The sequence below is a fragment of the Herpailurus yagouaroundi genome, unplaced genomic scaffold, assembly GCF_014898765.1.
Source record: "Herpailurus yagouaroundi ecotype Mexico unplaced genomic scaffold, PumYag 207, whole genome shotgun sequence".
NCBI lineage: Eukaryota > Metazoa > Chordata > Mammalia > Carnivora > Felidae > Herpailurus > Herpailurus yagouaroundi.
This window is the reverse complement of record NW_024412438.1, coordinates 5,053,435-5,074,187: the sequence shown is the minus strand read 5'-3', so window position 1 is coordinate 5,074,187 and position 20,753 is coordinate 5,053,435.

Genomic DNA, 20,753 nt, shown 5'->3' with positions numbered 1-20,753 from the left:
CAGCCCAATGTCCGCCCCCACCTCTCTCCCCGGCCCTTGCCCATCTCCCACCCCCTGAATGCTTTCACTAGGATCACCTTCGACCCTCGGCGGCTGTCCAGCGGACATTTCCAGGTCTGATCTTGCTTGCGGTCTCGTACGTGCATCTGGCTTTGTTGGCCACGGTCATCGCTGCTCCCTGGCTGCTCTGGGAGATCTTCTGCTCTTTGCCACCAGGGCTCCTTCTTGGCTCTGAGCTCTTCTGGTTTGCTTAAGGTCCTTACGCGGCTCCGTTGAAACCCGGGGTTTAAATGAGATCTGGGAGGGGCGCCTGGGCGGCTCGGTCAGCCGGGCGTCGCACTCTTGATGTCCGCTCAGGCCGTGATCGCACGGTTTGTGGGTTTGAGCCCCGCGTTGGGCTCTGTGCTGGCAGCGTGGAGCCCGCTTGGGATTCTCTCTCTCTCCAAATAAATAAACACACATTTAACATAAACAAGTAAAAATAAGTGAGCTTTGGGATTGTCCCGATCATTCACCTCCGGACTGGACTTCTTCCCCCCCCCCCCCCCCCCGCCCCCGCTCTAGGCCTTTGTATCTGACCGACCCTCGGGCGTCTCCACTCCGATGACCCGCCAGCCGTTCACATCCAGCATGTCCCAGATCGAATGTTATTTGCCTCATCCGCTCCTCCTGCTGGGTCCCACACTTCGGTGAATGGCAAACTATGTCCACAGTCACCCGAACCAGACCAGACACACAAGTCCTGGGGGAAAGCCCAGCGCGTCTGTTCTGGTGCCGTCATGCGTACATTTTATGCTCCCTGATGCGGAGCATGGGACGAATTGAACTGATGTCCTGAGCTGCTGTTTCCCGGGGACGGCGACCGAGTCAGGGTCACGACGTACCTGTCTGCCCCTGCAGGAGGAGCCTGAAAACAGAGAGTCTCACGCTGGCCTCCCTGGTCACACAGGGGAAGGGGGGAGATGTGCTGGACCAGACAGACTGCCGCGTCCCGCCGCGTGCCCGCCAGAGCCCATGAAGACCCAGGGCTGTGGACTGTGGTCTCCACAAGGAGGGACCTCTCAGCGGAGTCGCAGCACTAACAGCTGAGCTCTGGAGCTGACGGGAGGGGCTGAATTCTCCCTCTTATCTCTGTTTCCAGAACAAAGTCGGGAAAGCCTACACCCACGTGTTACCATTGTGTGGGGGTGTGAGCTCGGCGTGCTGGACCCTTAGGTCAGGGACAGGAGAGGTGCAGATCCAGTGCAGGCCCTCCTCTGGTTCTGGTCTGCTCTCAGATCCAGTGCAGGCCCTCCTCTGCGGCCTCGGTGTCCGACCCCAGGGAGAGACTCCCAGACCTGCTGGGCCTTGCAGCTCTCCGCGCAGAAGGATCTGGTACTCCGTCTTGCTGGGCTGACAAGGAGGGGAGGCCTTTCCCAAACATCTCCTAGGGCCTAGAACCGATAAGAACAAACAAAACTCTGGGGTGTTTTCCCTTAAGAAATGTTTCCGGACAGAGAACATAGGAGTCCCCTACGCTAGGACTTCCTGGGCTGGACATACTGCAGAAATTGTCCACCCTGCTATGACAGGGGGCGGGGTTAAGACACCTGGGAAGGACACTGTCTCTGTCCCTCGGGGCCCAGCAGTGACCCATGTGGGGCCCCGCATGGGGAGGGGGAGGATGGGACACCAGGTTTACTTGAGGTCTTGCAGGGGTGAGGAGGGAGCTGCAGGAGAAAGGGAAGGACCAGGGCTTACTCCCCACTCCCTCGTGCATGCCACGCTCTTGTCCCACAGCGGTAAGCCCAAGGCGCCCCCTTCCCGGGCACCGTCCCGCCCCGTGCCGGAAACCGATGGGTGCCAGCCGCTGTCCCGGGGCCCGGGAAAGGCACTCAAGGTGGGTTTGCCGGAGCTGGGGCTCGGGCCTTTATTGGAGGGGAAGGGATGAGCCCTAGCAGAGCGGAGTGTCTGCTCTGTGGAGACGTAGCAGACATCGTCAGCGACGACGGCCGTCCTGTAGGTCTAAGCCCACAGCAGCCCTTGCCCTGCGTCCGGAAGTTCAGTCAAATGTTCTGCGGTATCTCCACAAATGGTTCTTAGTCATATGGGCTCAGGGTCCCCTGAAGGCCACGCGGTAAAACGTTGCTGTGCCTTCACATGGCGCACACAGTTCCCCAGCAGCCGTCTGGGATGCTCCGGGCGGGCCTGCCTGGAGCCTTTATGGGTCTGGGGGCAAGTAACACAAGGAGGCCCACACACCACTTGTCTACGCGCTGAGGAAGTCAAGGGGTCAGGCTAACAGACTGTTAAAGTGCGTTCTATCCCCTACCTTAACAGAGCCGTCTTCGTAACAACTTGCTGTCCGGGGCTCCCCGACCCTCAGCCTCCCCCTTTTCCTTCCCATCTCCTCCCCTCCCTATTGTGCACTGTGAGGGGCCTCAGGTGCACACAAGGAGACACATGAGCTCACGAGTCCAGGCTCCACCTGTACCAGGGGAGGGCCAGGTGTACACAGTGACAGAGGGGACACAAAGGACAGCAGAGGAAGAGGCCTGCAGAGACCCTAGAAGTGGGCTCAGGGCTGTTTGGGCAGAAAATGCCAGATGAAACAGTGCTCCTGGTGACCGGCCAGCCTTTTCAGTTTCCGGTCTGCAATGGACTCCTACTTCCGTAAAAAATAATGTCTTTTGTTAGCACTGGTGCTAGCAATACAAGGTATTACACTAGATTACCGGAAGAAGGAAAGTGATCAGGAGCTTGGATGTTGCAGCAAAGGGGGATTGTGATGACATTTCTAGGTAACTATCTTCTTTTGTCTTACTGCTTTTAAGACTTCTTTTCTTTTTTTTTAATGATTTTTAAAATGTTTATTTAGGGGCCCCTGGGTGGCTCAGTCGGTTGAGCGTCTGACTTCGGCTCAGGTCATGACCTCACGGCTCGTGAGTTTGAGCCCCGCGTCGGGCTCTGTGCTGACAGCTTGGAGCCTGGAGCCCGCTTTGGATTCTGTGTCTCCCTCTCTCTCTGCCCCTCCCCTGCTTATGCTCTGTCTCTCTCTCTCTGTCTCTCTGTCTCTCTCTCAAAAATAAACAAACATTCAAAAAAATAAATGAAATGTTTATTTTTGAGAGAGAGAGCATGTGACAGCGGTGGAGGGGTGGGGGAGAGAGAGAAAGAGAGAATCTCAAGCATGGTCTGTGCTGTCAGCACAGAGTCAGACATGGGGCCCAATCTCATGAACCGTGGGATCATGACCTGAGCCAAAATCAAGAGTCAGACCCTTAACCGCCTGAGCCACCCAGGCGTCCCTAAGATTTTTTCCTTATCACTCTATTCTGCCATTCTAACTACAATATGTCTTGGTGTGGATCTGCTTTTGTTGGAGGTTCTCTGTGCCTCCTGGATCTGGATATCTGTTTCCTTCCCCAGATGAGGGAAATTTTTAGCTATTATTTCTTCAAAGGAATTCTCTGGCCCCTTTTCTCTTTCTTCTTCTTCTGAGATTCCTATAATACAAATGTTTTTACATTTGATGGAGTTACCGAGTTCCCTAAGTCTCTTCTTGTTTTACGTAATTCTTTTTTTTCTCCCGTTTGTTCAGCTTCATTGGTTTCCATGACTCTGTCTTCTAGGTCACTGATTCGTTCCTCTGCTTCCTCTAGCCTGCTGTTCATTCCATCAAGCATGTTTCTCATTTTATTTATTGAGTCCTTTATCTCTGCTATGTTATTCCTTATCTCTGTGTTAATGGTCTCACTGGTGTCCTCCACTCTTTTCTCAAGTCCAGCGAGTATCTTTATGGTCATTATTTTTATTTATGTATGTTATGTATGTTTATTTTTGAGAGAGAGAGAGATGGAGTGCAAGCAGAGAAGGGGCAGAGAGAAAGAGGGAGACTGAATCCAAAGCAGGCTTCAGGCTCTGAGCTATCAGCATAGAGTCTGATACAGTACTTGAACTCACCAACCATGAGATCCTGACCTGAGCCGAAGTCAGACGCTTAAACAATTGAGCTACCCAGGCGCCCCTATGGTCATGACTTTAAATTCTCCATCAGGCTTGTTCCTTCTCTCTGTTTCACTTAGATCTCTGACTGTGGTCTTGTCCTGTTCTTTCACTGGACAGATTCCTCTGTCTTCTCATTTGGTCTAAGTCTCTGTGCCTGTTTCTGTGTACTAAGAAAGTCAGCTACATCTCCTGCTGTTGAAGGTAATGGCCTTATGAAAAAGAGGTCCTGTAGTGCCCTGCTTCGTAGTGTCCCCTGTTGCCCAGGGCCTGGCGCTTCCGGGAGTATCTCCAGTGTGTGCTGCCTGCATGTACTCTGCTGTCGTGTCCTGGCTGCTTTACCTTTCAAGCCAGTCGTGTGCAGAGGCTCTCTTTGCCTGTTGTGGGCAGTGTTTGGTCCCTGGCCTGAATGTGGCAACTTTTAAGTGGATGTGCTCTGGTCTGCTTATGAGATGAAACCTGTTGCCACCACGACCAGAACCCAGGCCTTGCAAAACCCCTGGGTTGAAAGATGTGGTGTGGGCAGGAGTTTGGACCGCTCTTCTGGGGTTGGGAGCTTGCTGTGCTGGGAGTGGGGCGAGCGTAAGTGGCAGCGGGGGTTCCTCTGGAGTGCAAGGGGGCGGGGCTTGTTGTAAGCAAGTTAGGTAGCGAGTGTGGGCACTGCACCGGTTCCCACAGGTGCCCTGTACTTACCCTGAGAGGCAGGGGAGGGAAACGGTGCCTGCTAGTGCCTTTGTTTCTGGAAGGGTCTCTCTGTGAATGTCGCCTCTGTGGGATGCAGTTGGAGAAGAGCAGATAACCTCCCCACTGTGTGTCCCAGATGCTCTTCAGATCTCTTTTTCCATGCTGTGTGTCTGCAAGCTGTTTGCTCTGCTTTCTGTCCAGGAGCTGCTCAATGCCCCCTCCCCCCAACCCCCAACACTCTCCCCTCCCATGCCCATCGACCTTTAAAACTCCAGGCCTTGGGGCGCCTGGGTGGCGCAGTCGGTTAAGCGTCCAACTTCAGCCAGGTCACGATCTCGCGGTCCGTGAGTTCGAACCCCGCGTCAGGCTCTGGGCTGATGGCTCAGAGCCTGGAGCCTGTTTCCGATTCTGTGTCTCCCTCTCTCTCTGCCCCTCCCCCGTTCATGCTCTGTCCCTCTCTGTCCCAAAAATAAATAAACGTTGAAAAAAAAATTTTTTTTTTAATTAAAACAAAAAACAAACAAACAAACAAAAAAACTCCAGGCCTTAAGCCCCAGGTTGCAAGTACTCGAAATTCAGCCCCTCTCACCTTCTGCTTTCCCAGCCAATTGCTATGGGGAATGATTGTCTCCCTGTACTTCCCTGTACGCTAGTCTGTCTCTCACCCTTCTCCGTGACTTACTGTGGCTCCCTCCCCACCACAGTGGCCAAAATCTGTTTCCCTCCCAAGCCATGTCTTCCTATTTTCTTCAGCATGGCTTCTTTTCCACCCCTAGTTATGGAGTTTGTTCTGCTAGTCTTCGGGTCGGTTTTTGGGGGTGTTTAGGAGGATCTGATAGCTATCTGGGTATATTCATGGGGAAGGGTGAGCCTAGGGTCCTCCCTCTCTGCCACCATGTCACAATAAAATTTCTAAATGCTTGTTTTCAACTTGTGTACTTAGCACCAGGCGGGCTGGCCACAAGCAGTCTGCACACCGGGGGTGTTTGGACAACCACACTCAGAATAGCACCAGAAGGGGTCGAGGTAGGTTCTAGTAAGTCCAGTTCCTTGAGCATCTCTGATGCATCGTCTCACGGGAGGGGAGCCCAGGTGAGGACCGTGGTGGTGGTGGTGGTGGTGGTGGCGGTGACGGGGGCTCTAAACCAACTCTTCTCGCCTGAGTCTCAGTGGCATAGGGTCATACTGGCTTCCACTTTGGAAAGACCCTTGAGCTGCGTGGAGGTCTTGCTTATTTGCCAGAAAGTCCCAAATGGCTTATGCGCTATCATGGCATTAGGCCTCCAGTGCCATGGGCCAAGGATAGACAAGAGGATCAAAGAGAGAGACATTTTCTAAACAAAATCCGTTATATGACAGGAGGAACCGATTGGTAGAAAGCTGTCCACATGATGAAGCATGGGCTTTACAGAATGCAAGACGCCACACACTATGACACCACAGTGTTACGAGGGATCATGGGACAACTGGGAACAGATACACACCGACTGATTGGGCAACCTAGAAAATAGGGACAAACTCCTAGAAACATACAACCGACCAAGATTGAATCTTGAAGAAGTAGAAAATCTGAACAGACCCATAACAAGTAAGGAGATTGAATCAGTGATTACAATTCCCCCAACAAAGAAAAGCCCAGATGTCTCCACTGGAGAATTCTAACAAACATTTAAAGAAGAATTAATGCCAATCCTTCTCAAGCTTTTCCAGAAAATGGAAGAGGAGGGAACGAACACTCCAAAGCTCATTCTATGAGACTGGCATTATCCTGATACTGGATAAAGGCAGCACAGGAAGTAAAAACATCAAAACAAAACTACAGGCCAATATCCCTGATGAATATTGATGTAAAAATTCTAAAAAAAAAAAAAAAAAAAAAAAAATCCCAACAAAATACTAGCAAAATGAATTCCACGAATAGCACATTGAAAGAATCATACGTCATGACCAATGCACAATGTTATAAAATTTACACAGTCAAAAGCCCATTTAAAGTAAAAGATGGGGCGCCTGGGTGGCTCAGTCGGTTAAGCATCTGACTTTGGCTCAGGTCATGATCTCAGTTTGTAAGCACGAGCCCTGTGTCGGGTGAGCCTTGCTTCCCCCTACGCCCCTCTGCCCCTCACTCACTTGAGCCCTGTCTCTTAAAAAAATACGTGTGTGTGTGTGTGTGTGTGTGTGTGTGCTTGCGTGCGTGTATGGAATAAGATAGACCCAAATCTTTTCATGTACAAAAAGAATATGGACCTTCTATTATTATGGTTTCAAATTCCACATTTAAGAAACTATCACTTCTTGAGTTCTATATGAAAAAAGAATATTCACAATTATCTTAAAAAGCTATTAAAATACTTTTCCACTTTCCAACTACAAATCTGTGTAATGCCAAACTTTCATCATATCCTTTAAAACATCATATAGCACAGGACTGAGTACAGAAGCTTATGAGATATTAAAATAAAAGTAAATCAATGTAAATGCCACTCATTTCTATTTTAAAAACACAGAAATAAAATGTTTTTTTAATATGTTTGGTAATGATGTAATTTTTATTGTTTTAGAATGAATTAATGTACACATATCTTTAAATTCCCGATTTTAATTTTTTTAAAATTAAAAAAAAATTTAAATTAGTTTTGAGAGAGAGAGAGAGAGTGTGTGTGTGAGCACGAGTGGGGGAGGGGCAGAGAGAGAGGGAGACCCAGAATCCGAAGCAGGTTCCGGGCTGTGAGCTGTCAGCACAGAGCCCAACATGGGGCTCGAACCCACGAACTGCGAGATCATGACCTGAGCTGAAGTTGGACACTCAATGGACTCAGCTACCCAGGCGCCCCCCAATTCTAATCTCTAAATGGTAACTAGTGTTAGATATAATCCAAATAAAGAACAGCTCGATAACTTCATTGCAGTAAAACAGATGACCATAAAATTTACGATTGTAAACATTTAAAAATGCACAATTCAGTGGGATCAAGTACATTCATACCATAACCACTAGCTGGTTCTGGAACTCATTCATCACCCCAATGGAACCTGGTAGCATGGAGCAGCCACTCCCATTTCTCCCCACCCGCACCCTTGGCGACCACTAATCCGCTTTCTTGTTTCTATGGATTTGCCTAGTCTCGATATTTCATATCAGTTGAAACAACGTGTGGCCTTTCGTGTCCCTGGCTTCTTCCACTCGGCACAATGTTTCCAGGGCTCATCCACGTTGTACCAGGTGTCGGTGCTCGATTCCGTTTCGGGGGACGAAATAATAGCCCATCGTGTGAAAGCACGTTTGTCCATTCCTCTGTCAATAAACATTTGGGTTGTTTCCACCTTTTGGCGATTGTGTACAGGGCGGCTGTGCGCATTCATGTGCAAGCTTGTGTGTGAACGCCTACGCTCAGTTCTGAGTACCTCCTGGGAGTGGACTTGGGCGGTCATGGGGGCGACTCCCCGTTGACCGTCTCGAGGAGGCGCCCGCCTGTCCCTGGCCGCAGCCGCATCACTTTGCGTTCCCGCCAGCAGCGTCCGAGGGCTCTGATTTCTCCGCCTCTTTCCCAACACTTGTTCTTTCCTTTTTTTCTTAATTTGCTTTTTGTTTTTCAGTCCAGCCACCTACTGTGAGCGTGAAGTGGTATCTCACGGCGGCTTTTGTTTTCATTGAAGTACAGTTGACACGCAACGTTCCATTCGTGTCAGGTGTACAACAGAGCGACGCCACACGTCCCTACATTGGTCTGTGCCCGCCGCACCTGCGGCCGCCGTCTGTCACCACACGTGCAATCACAGCGCCACCTGCTACGTGTCTTCCGGAGCTGGCCTCCCCCTCCCCTTCACCAATTTGCCCCCCGCAACTCTCTGATTCTTCTCTGTATTTACAGGTCTGCCTTCCGCTCTCTGTTACACGTAAGTGAAATCACATGGTATTTGTCTTTCTCTGACTTATTTCACTAATTCACTCTAGGTCCATCCTATCACATGTGCTTTGGATTTGTGTTTCCCTAACGATAAATGACCTTGAGTACCTTCCCATGTGCGTGTTGGCTGTTTGTATCTTTTTGGACAAAGGCCTGTTCAAATCATTCCCCATTTGTTTTTTTGGGGGGTGGGGGTTGTTTTTGTTTTTGTTTTGTTTTGGTCTTTTCACTGTTGAGTTGGAGGACTTCTTTTTTTTCCTCATTTTTTTTTTCTTTCTTTTTTTCTTTTCCAGCCCTCTCATTTTTTTCTTTAAAGTAGGCTCCACACCCAGTGCAGAGCCCAATACAGGGCCTGGACTCACAACCCTGAGATCAAGACCTGAGCTGAGATCAAGAGTCAGGTGCAGGGCACCTGAGTGGCTTAGTCAGTTGAGCATCCAACTCTTGATTTTGGCACAGGTCATGATCTCGTGGTTCGTGGGACTGAGCCTTGCAGTGGGCTCTGTGCTGACAGTGCTGAGCCTGCTTGGGATTCTCTCTCTCCCTCTCTCTGTCCCTCTCCCCCACTCATGTTCTATTACTCTCTCGAAATAAATAAATAAACATAAAAAAAGAATTGAATAGAGGGAAAAATGGAATCAACGACAATAATAAATCAAGGGCTCATTGGTTCAGTCAGTTAAGTGTCTGACTCTTGGTTTCGGCTCTGGTCATGATTTTGCGGTTCGTGAGTTCGAGCCCCACATCAGGTTCTGGGCTGACAGAGCAGAGCCTGCTTGGGATTCTCTGCCTCTCTCTGTCCCTCCCCTGTTCACACTGTCTCTGCCTCTCTCAAAAATAGAAGTGAGATTAAATGGAGAAGAAATAAGATGGTAGGATCCAAATCCAAATACCTCAGTAATTCAACTAGATGTAAAGAGTGAAATACCCCAATTAAAGGACAAACACTGTTGAATTTCATACAAAACAAAACTCAACTGTGTGCTGCTTATGAAAGGCATATGTTAACTGTGAGGTACAGAAAGCTTAAGAGGAAAGGAAGGAAAGAGACATACGACGCAAATAGTGACCGAAAGGAAGGTGGCGGGCTGCACATCTATCGGAAAGGTGGCAGGCTGCACATCTATCGGAAAGCAGATTATAACACAAGAAGTATTACCAGAAATAAAGAGGAAAATTTCATAAGATTAAAAAGGCCAGAAAGATCCAGGTGATGATTCTGAATTGTATGTACTTGAGACATTGCCGGAAAATATACAAAGCAAAAATGAACAGAATTAAAAGGAGCCAAAGACGAATCCACAATCATGACAGACTTTAACACGTTTCTCTCGGTAATAATTAGACAAGGTGATAAAAACATAAATATATCAAAATTTTGAAAAATACAATTAAGAAACTTGATAGAATGTGATGTCTAGAATACTATCGCCCATAATTACATAATTCACAGGGAACACGAAACGAAGTTGACCATATGTTAAACGATTCGGTAAGTCTCAACACATTTTAAAGTTTTTTAGTTAATTTCTTTTGAGAGAGAGACTATGAACAAGGGAGGGAAGAGAGAGAAAGGGAGAGAATCCTGAGCAGGCTCCACACTGTCATCACAAAGCCCTGTGTGGCGCTTGAAGCCACGGACTGTGAGATCACCACCTGAGCCAAAACCAAGAGTCGGACGCTTAACCGACTGAGCCACCCAGGCAGCGCTCAACACATTTTATTTTTTATTTTTTTAATTTTTTTTTTCAACGTTTATTTATTTTTGCGACAGAGAGAGACAGAGCATGAACGGGGGAGGGGCAGAGAGAGAGGGAGACACAGAATCGGAAACAGGCTCCAGGCTCTGAGCCATCAGCCCAGAGCCCGACGCGGGGCTCGAACTCACGGACCGCGAGATCGTGACCTGGCTGAAGTCGGACGCTTAACCGACTGCGCCACCCAGGCGCCCCGCGCTCAACACATTTTAAAGGATGAGTATAACAGAGTATGTTCTCTGACCACAGTGTACTTAAGATAGTAATAATAAAACTGTAAGTAGAAAATCTACAAATGGTTGGAAATTAGAAAATCCACTTCTAAATAACCCATGAACAGGGGCACCTGGGTGGCTCAGTCGGTTAAGCGTCCGACTTCGACTCATGATCTCACGTTTGGTGGGTTTGAGCCCTGCATCGGGCTCTGTGCTGACAGCTCAGAGCCTGGAGCCTGCTTCGGATTCTGTCTCTCCCTCGCTCTCTGCCCCTCCCCCACTCATGCTCTGTTTCTGTCTCAAAAATAAATAAACATAAAAAAATAAAAAAATTAGATAATTCATGAACAAAAGACGAAATCATGACGCAAATGAGAAAACAGTTTGAACTAAATGACGTAGAGATTACAACATACCAAAACTTCCGGGATGCAGATAAAGCCGTGCTTAGAGAGAATTTATAGCTTAAAATGCATATGTTGGAAAAGAAGGCTAAAAATTAATGACATAATAATCAATTTCAAGATTAGAAAAGACTCCAGCAAATTAAACTCAAAGAACATAGGAGGAAGGAAATAAGAAAACTAAAAATGGAAATTAATGAAATAGAAAATAAACATATGAGTATGAATCAACAAAGCAAAAGTTGTTTTTTTGAAAGGACTAGTGAAATTAATGATCCCCCTGGCAAGACTGATAACAATTTTTGACAAAAGGCAAAATCAAGAATGAAAAGGGAAATATCACAATAGACAATAAGAAGATAACAAAGGGACATCGTGAAGTATTCTACACAAATAAATGTGAAATTTTCAATGAAGTAGTCAAATTCCTTGAAAAACACTTTTCAAACCAGAAACAAGAAGAAAATTGGAATCTGGAGTCCTATATCTGATAAAGAAATTGTATCTAGGGGCGCCTGGGGGCTCAGTCGGTTTAGGCGTCCGACATCAGCTCAGGTCATGATCTTGCGGTTCGTGGGTTCAAGCCCCGCGTCGGGCTCTGTGCTGACAGCCTGGAGCCTGGAGCCTGCTTCAGATTCTGTGTCTCCATCTCTCTCTAACCCTAACCCACTTGCATTCTGTCTCTGTCTCTCTCAAAAATAAATAAACATTAAAAAAATTTTTTTAAACTTTTTAAGGGGCACCTGGGTGGCTCAGTCGCTTGGGCGTCCAACTTCAGCTCAGGTCATGATCTCACGGCTCATGGGTTCGAGCCCCGCGTGGGGCTCTGGGCTGACAGCTCAGAGCTTGGAGCCTGCTTCGGATTCTGTGTCTCCCTCGCTCTCTCTGCCCCTTCCCTGCTCACGCTCTGTGCCTTTCTCTTTCAAAAATGAATAAACTTTAAAAAATAAAAAAAAAAAAAGCAATTGTATCTAAAATTAAAAACCCTTTGTTGGAATGCAAACTGGTGCGGCCACTGTGGAAAACAGTATGGAGGTTTCTCAAAAAATTAAAAATAGAACTACCCTACGACCCAGCAATTGCACTACTCGATATTGACCCAAATAATACCAAAGCACTAATTTGAAAGGATACCTGTATGTTTATAGCAGCATTATTTACAATAAAAGCTGCCAAAAACATTAATAAGAAAATAATTGCAGGCTGATCTCTCTTATGAACATAAATATAAAAATCCTAAACAAAATATTAGCAAATCAATTCCAACCATATATAAAAAGCCAACTACATCATGACAAATTTGAATTTACAATAGCCAAATTACGGAAGCAGCCCAAGTCTCCGTGGATAGATGAATGGATAAAGAAGGGGTGGTGTGTATACCCTGGAGTCTCAGCCTTAAGACGGAATAGAATCTTGCCATTTGTCACCACGTGCATGGAACTAGAGAGTTCCACAGAGTATAACGCTAAGCGAAATAAGCCTGTCAGAGAAAGACAAACACCATAGGATTTCATTTATACGTGAAATTTACGAAACAAAACAGCAAACAAAGGAAAAAAAGAAGACAAAGACAGACCGGAAACAGACTCAAGTATAGGGAACACGCTGATGGTCACTGGAGGGGAGCCGGGTGGGGGGACCGGGGCAGACAGGCGAAGGAGATTGAGAGTACATCCATCACGCTGGGCGCTGAGTAGACGTTGAGGTGTTGAATCACTATATTGTACACCCGAAGCTAATACAGCATTGCAGAGCAACTATACTGGAATTTAAGTAAAATTTTAAAAAATTACATTAAACTATAAACCGTTCAACAAAGACAACTCCAGACCCAGGTGGCTTCACCGATGAATTCCTTCAAACATCTAGGGAAAGAGTAACATCACATTTACTCAAACTCTTCCAATTCATGTTGTGAGAGAAGTATAACTTTGATAACAAAAGCTGCCAAGGGGCACCTGGGTGGCACCGTTGGTTAAGCGTCTGACTTCGGCTCAGGTCATGATCTCACGGTTCGGGAGTTCGAGCCCCGCGTCCGGCTCTGTGCTGACAGCTCAGGGCCTGGAACCTGCTTCGGATTCTGTGTCTCCCTCTCTCTCGGCCCCTCCCCCGCTCACACTCTGTCCCTGTTCTCTCAAAAATAAATAAAACGTTAAAAAAAAAAAAACTGCCAAAAACATTAATAAGAAAATAATTGCAGGCTGATCTCTCTTATGAACATAAATATAAAAATCCTAAACAAAATATTAGCAAATCAATTCCAACCATATACAAAAAGCCAACTACATCATGACAAATTTGAATTTACCTAGGAAAGCAAGACTGGTGTAGGAGTTGAAAATTTATCAGTATAATTCATCACATTAACAGAGGAAGTGGGAAAAACACATGGCTATCCCAATGGATACAGAAGAAATGCTCGGTAACGTTCTAGCATTCATAACGAAGCCTCTTAGGAAACTGGGAATGGAAGGAGACACTCTTACTCTGACAGCAAAATAATAAAACCTCATCTTCTGTCCTTACTTCACAGTGAGATGCGGAAAGTTTTCCTCCTGAGATTGAGAACGAGACGCTCTCTCACTCCCAGTGTCCTTCTGGAGGCTCTAACCAAGTTGATAGGTAAGAAACAGAAACTGAAGTTTCAAGTATTGGAAAGAAAGAGATAAAGCAGGACACCTGGGGGCTCAGTCAGTTAAGCGTCTGACTCTTGATTTCCACTCAAGTCATGATCTCACGGTTCCTGGGATACAGCGCTGAGTCGGGCTCTGCACTGATGGTAGAGACTGCTTGGGATGCTCTCTCTCTCTCTCTCTCTCTCTCTGTACTCCTCCCCCACTTGCACACACACACACACTCTCTAAATAAATAAATAAATAAATAAGAAAGAAAAAAAGAAAGCAGTCATTGAAAAAAACGTGATTGTGTACACAGAAACCCCCAAAGAATCTATACACTATTAACATTAATAAATGAATTAGGAAGATTATGGATACAAGATCAAATAAAAGATTGATTGTATTTCTGTATACAATCAACAGAGGTTCATTTATTTATTTATTTATTAAAAATTTTTTTTAATGTTTTTATTTATATTTGAGACAGAGAGTGACAGAGCATGAGCAGGGAAGGGGCAGAGAGAGAGGGAGACACAGAATCCGAAGCAGGCTCCAGGCTCTGAGCTGTCAGCACAGAGCCTGATGAGGGGCTCGAACTCACAGACTGTGAGATCATGACCTGAGCTGAAGTCGGACGCTTAACCGACGGAGCCACCCAGGCGCCCCAACAGAGGTTCTTTTAAATAAATAGTGCTAGAGGGGCACCTGGGTGGCTCCGTCGGTTAAGCGTCCGACTTCAGCTCAGGTCATGATCTCACCGCTCGTGAGTGAGTTCAAGCCCCACGTCGGGCTCTGTGCTGACAGCTCAGAGCTTGGAGCCTGCTTTGCATTCTGTGACTCCCTCTCTCTCTCTCTCTGTCCCTCCCCTCCTCATGCTCAGCCTCTCTCTGTCTCTCAAAAAATGAATAAACGTTAAAAAAATTTAAAAAAAAAATAGTGCTAGATATGGAAACAATACGTGTTAACCCTTACCTCACACCACATACAAAACACTAATTCAAAATGCATCATGGGCCAACATAGAAAAGATAGGACAATATAAAACTTCTAGAAGAAAACAATGACTTCTTTTATGGCCTTGAGGTGGAGAGAAATTCCTTAAACAGGGCACAAAAAACATTAACCATAAAACTAAAATATCAATAAACTATAAATTTTATTAAAATGAAAAGCTTCCGTTTACCAAAACATCACTAATAAGAGAGTGAGAGTACATTCTCACCTGGCAAAACATTTGCATCACACACATCCGACAAGACCACTTACATCAGGCCGCGTAAAGAACCACGAATAAACAAGAAAAGAGAAAAATAATCCAATTTTAAAATACGCATGAGACCTGAGTGGCCATTTCCAGAGAAGGTGACACCCGAAGGACTAACAGACATACACACCATGTTCAACAACAGAATGGGAATTACAGCCACAACCAAGTCCTACTGCACGCGGACAAGAACGGCGCGCGCAGGGCAGGTGACATCCCGGCCGTGGGCCAGCACGGGCTGTAACCGCAACTCTTGTGTCTCGCCAACAGGATTCTCAGCCGGAAAACTGAAGTATCTCCTACGACCAGCTAAAGCCAAATGCGTGCCCGCCCGCTGACCAGAGGCCCCGCTCCAGGTGAGGGGAGTGTGTGCGTATAAATCCATCAGAGACACAGGTACGAGAACGTTCACGGCAACTTTATTCCCGACAGCAAGAAAGTCAGAAAAGCCCAGTGTCCACGTGTCTACCAGTAGACTAGGGAACCAATCGCACGTTCGCCAGGTAAGACGCTACCCGGCGATGAGAACGGACTCATGGACGCGACCGGCGACACGGATCAACCTCACGGTCGTCAGGTTGAACAGAGTAAGCCAGACACAGAAGGCAGCATTCTGTATGATTTCACCGATGCCACAACGAGGACGAGGCAGACCCAATCAGCAGTCATTCTCGAAGTAGTGGTTACTCCTGTGGGGGCTGGGGCTGGGCAAGAAGCTTCTGGGATGTCTGCAATATCTAACCTCGATCTGGGTGGGGCTCCCACGGATGTACTGCTCCGTAAAGATTCACTGAGCTGTACACTTAAGTCTGGTGTGCTTTGTGACTATGTGTGTTTCCGCAAAGGTATTTTAGAAAGAAAAATGCGATATATGACAGGCTTCAAAGACAACTATCTGGAAATAATTCCGAGAAGTGAACTGCCACGTAACCGCCACGGGAAGCCTCCCGGGTGCCCTGCTGCAGACACCGCCCGCCACTCCCCCAAAGGCGACCCCTGTCCTCACCCCGCCCCCCCACCCCCGACGCCACACGCCCGTTCGGCCAGTTTTTGCATTTTATACGAATTGAATCGTGCACGGTGCACAATTTTGCGTCTGGCTTCTTTTCTATTCAGGACAGCCATCCATCGTGTGCTATTAAAAGACGCGGCGGCCCGACGAGGCTTGAGGACCGGGGTTGGCTGACCCCGGGCTGGAGTCGGCAAGGTCCAAACTGCGGCGGGCCGGCTTCAGCCCGGCCGTTTGTGGGTGTCCTTCGGGTGGCGGTGACTCCAGGGGCCCGGCTCCTCCTGGGGCCACATCACTTCCCAGGCCCCACGACTGCACTCAGCCGTCCAGAGCAAGGGACAGGAGGGGTCTCCCGGGCTGTGCATCTTGTCTGTGTTCAGACCGAAGCACGTGGCCTCCCCAGGGAGGTGCTGTGCGTGTGCGTGTGCGTGTGCGTGTGCGTGAGGTGCGGAGCGTTCTGAGTGCGGGGCCCAGGGAAACCACCCCACACACATCGCGTGGGTGTTCGAGAACACGGTTCGCTGTGGCTGGAGCCCAGGCAGGCAGTGGAGGGAGAGCGGCCAGAGACGAGGTGGTTGAAGGTAGGGCGGACCCTTTGCTCGCCCAAGGCGCTCAGCTTCCTCCTGAGAAATAAGCCAGAGCCCTGGGGGTGTTAAGGGGGAGAGTTTGTCCCACCCAGCTCAGTAGCTTTCCGGGTCCTTCTTGCCCTCCTGCCCTTTCCTGTGGCTCAGAGGTGACGGGAGGTCAACTTCCAGTTTGTTTTTTCTCAAGTGAACCTAGAGTCTTCCCTCCGCTCCCCGCCCCAACACCCCCACCCCTCCTCCGGGTGGGGGTGGCCTTGCAGGAAGGGGACAGGGCGTGGTGCCTGGAGGCAGAAGTGTGCATCTTTGATTTTTTAACTCGGGACTCTGAGGGCTGAAGACAGGGGAGTGGGGAGGGAAAGGAAGGTGCTGGAAAGTCCCCACGAGCCCCAGGGCTAAGTGTGTCTGGAGGCGAGAGCCAGGAGGAAATGGTGGGCTGTGTGCAGACTGCAGACCCACGGGCACCGCAGACCCAGGCCTGTGCACCCCCCACCCCCTCCCAGGTGGCCCTGGGGGGCTCCGCTGCTCTTTCCCTCCTGTGGATCCCACAGGCCTCTTCTGTTCCGCTGTCACAGGCCACATGTCTGTGTCGAGCGCCAAACTCTCAGGGGTTCCTTTCAAACGTCTTTGTGCCCCCCCCCCAGGGTGACTCTGTGTCCCCTCCCAGTGTGACTCTGTGTCCCCGCCGGTGTGACCCTGTGTCCCCCAGTGTGGCTTGCACTCTGGCTGGGTGTAGAATTCTGGCCTGGACGTGTTTCCCCATCCAATTTGAGAGTTTTGCTCCGTGGGTGGCTTCTCGTCGTGCTGTTGAGAGCAAGTCGCTCTGCCTCCTGGGCGAGGGTCTGGGTCCAGCCCGCGGTCAGAATCCCTCAGGGATCGAAACGGGGCATTTTACTGTAGAGAAGCATCGGACTAGGACGAAAGAAAGGTTCCAAGACGCGGACGGCTTCGTGGTCCCAGAGGGCTGAGAAGAGCCAGGGAAGGAAACATTTGGGAGGGGCCCTCCCCCAGGCAGGGGTTCAGAGCTCCCCGGAGGACATGTGGTTGTGGCCCCGGGCCGGCCGGCCGAGAAGTTGGGTGGTTTGCTGGGCCGGAGCTGGGAGCAAGGCCCTCGGGACACAGGTGGCCGGGTGTATTGGGGGGAGGGGGGGACGGTCTGGTGCAACAGCGCCCCGTGGGAAGGGCTGCAGCTTTGGGACGATGCGGGGCGGGGCAGGGGCAGAGCACCCCAGCGTGTCCTTGACGTGGGGCGCAGCTGCCGGAACCGCAGGAAAAGCCCCTTCCCCCCTCCCCCCTTGGCCCTCAGCGCCTTGACCTGGAAAGCCTGGCACGCGCTCACAGTAAGGCAGAAGTGCCGGCAGAATCCGGGACGCCATCACTGAGGAGGCATTAAAAGCTGTGCGGCAGGACCTTGTCAAGGGGCACATGGGTCCTTTGTGGTGATTATTTTCTCTGTCTCTGAGTTTGCAGTCATTCCTTGTCCTGCTTGGTGGGTATCTAGACTCGTCCCTTGCGAGGGGCTCTCACCTGGTTCTTTGGGCCCAGCAGAAACTCGGGTCCCTGAGTTCCCAGAAATCCTCTTGAATGACTAATTATTTCCTTTCCTCTCTTTTCTCCTCTCTGATTATTCAAGTAGTGTACTTCCTGGACTGTTTCTCTACGTTTCTTCTCATTTCTTCATTTCTTTGGGTTTTCTTGTTGTATTTTCTGGGACATTTCTTGATCTTTCAACACTTCCATTTATATTTATATTTAACCTTCTCACCTCAACTCTTTTATTTCTGTTGCCATGTTTTTAAAATTTTTAAGTAATGTTCATTTATTTAAGAGACAGAGACAGAGTGCAGAGTGTGAATGGGGGAGGGGCAGAGAGAGGGAGACACAGAATCCGAGGCAGGCTCCAGGCTCTGAGCTGTCAGCCCAGAGCCCGACGCGGGGCTCGAACTCACAAACCGCGAGATCGTGATCTGAGCCAAAGTCAGACGCTTAAGCAACTGAGCCCCCAGGCGTCTTGTTGTGCCGCTTAAAAAAATTTTTTTTTAAATTTATACATCTCTTTATACGTATGTTTATTATATAATTTATTACAATCCATAACAGATTTACTGTAAGGAATCGGCTCGCGGGCTTCGGGGAGCTGACAAGTGCTGAGATTTGCAGGCCGAGTTGGCCGTTGGCCCAGGAGAGCCAGCGGTGTAGCTCTGTCCAGATCGGAAGGCCTGAGACTCAGAAGGCCAGCAGGCTGGAGACCCAGGGAGAGCTGGTGACGTTCTCATTCAAGCCCAAAGGCAGGGAAAAGTCCGGTTTGAAGGCCACCAGGCAGGAAGAATTCTCTCTTGCCGTTTATTATGAATAATGAATGCTACTATGAGCACGGGTATACAAGTATGTGTTGAGTCCCTGCTCTCACTTCTTTTGGGTTCTAATGGTATTTCTATGTTTAATTTCCGAGGAACTTCCAGCCTTTTCCACAGAGGCTGCGCCATTTTACGTGCCCCCAGCAACGCGCAAGGGTCCCCGGCTGGTTAGTGGCACAGCTGGATTTGAACTCAGGCAGCTGGGCTCTGGAATCGGCTTGCACGTGCGTGTGGGCGCAGACACCGCGGTGCGTGCAGGACACTGGCCGTGGGAAGGGGACTGTTCCTCGCGCCTCCGTCCGCGGAGCCTCGGAGTGTAAAGCAGCCCCCGCGGGGAAGTGCAGAAACGAATGGCGGGTCCGAGTTCACAGCAGCTTCCAGGAGAGGGGACACGGGGCCGACAGGCCCCAGGTGACACGAGATCACTGTTGGCGTCGGCAGCAAACCTGGCTGGAGCTGTTAGGTCGGCTGGTAAATTGTTCTGGGATCCAGAACACTGTTAAACCCACGAGCTGGAAGGGGCCTCCCAGGGCATCTCGTGGCCAAATTCTAGTTCGACCCGTTCAATTTACAGGGGATACAATGGGCTGTGATTAAAGACATCCAGAGAGTCTCCTGCCTGGCAAGAATGTGTTTTGGGAAGAGTACATGTTTACACACACTTAGCAAACACTCAGGGGCGCCTGGGTGGCTCAGTCGGTTAGGCATCTGACTTCAGCTCAGGCCATGATCTCATGGTTCGTGAGTTCGAGCCCCGCATTGGACTCTGTGCTGACAGCTCAGAGCCTGGAGCCTGTTTCAGATTCTGTGTCTCCCTCTCTGCCCTCTCCTGCTCACGCTCTGTCTCTTTCTTTCTCAAAAACAAATAAACATTAAAAAAAATTAAAATAAACAATACTCATCTAGAACTTACCATGTGTTAAACATTGTTACAAACATTTTACATATGCTAATTTAATTTTCATAAGAATCTTAAGAAGTTACTTCTATTTCCCCTGTTTTACAGATGGACACACTGAAGCACAGTGACATCAAGTCAATTGTCTTCGGACAAAGAGCTACTAAGTGGCAGAGTGGAATTTAGACCCAGGCAGTCTGGTTTCAGAGTCCGTGTAGACAGAATTACACTGTATATTGCATGTAGGAAATCTGCTGTCTAAAGGAATGTCACATCACACCCTTAAAATGAGATGAGTCACCTCCCCTGCTCTACAGCTCACATGCATCAATTTTGTATATCTGCATTTTCAAGCTCCTAATTTGTTTAACCTTAAAATAGTGAGGCTTTTTTTTAAGTTGGTAAAATATACATAATGGAATATTTACCATGTTAAAATATATAATTTTTATGTTTGTCATTTTCTTACAAGAGAAGAAACATTTGCAAGGTAGTAGACACATACTGAATTAGGGGCACCTGGGTGGCTCAGTCGGTTAAGCATCCGACTTTGGCTCAGGTCACGATCTCAGGGTTCATAAGTTTGAGACCCACATCCGGCTCTGTGCTGATAGTGTGGAGTCTGCGTGGGACCGTCTCTCCCTCTCTCTCTGTCCCTCTCCTGCTCACACTATTTAAAAAAAAAAAAAAAAAAAAAAAAAAGAAGACATACACTGTATTCCATTACCCCACTACAGTTAATTCAGGGGAACACAGGTTAGGAAATAGTGTGCTGGTATTTATTTATTATTTTTAGAAAAAAAAAGGTTGAGGGGTGCCTGGCTGGCTCTGTTGGTAGAGCATGTGACTCTTAATCTTAGGGCGGTGAGTTCAAGCCCCATGTTGGGCATGTAGCCTATTAAAAAAAAAAAGTACTGGGGTGCCTGGGTAGCTCAGTCAGTTGAATGTCAGACTCTTGATTTCAGTTCAGGTCATGATCTCATGGTTTGTGAGTTTGAGCCCCATGTTGGGCTTTGTGCTAGCAGTTTGGAGCCTGCTTGGGATTCTCTCTCTTTCTCTGTCTCTCTCTCT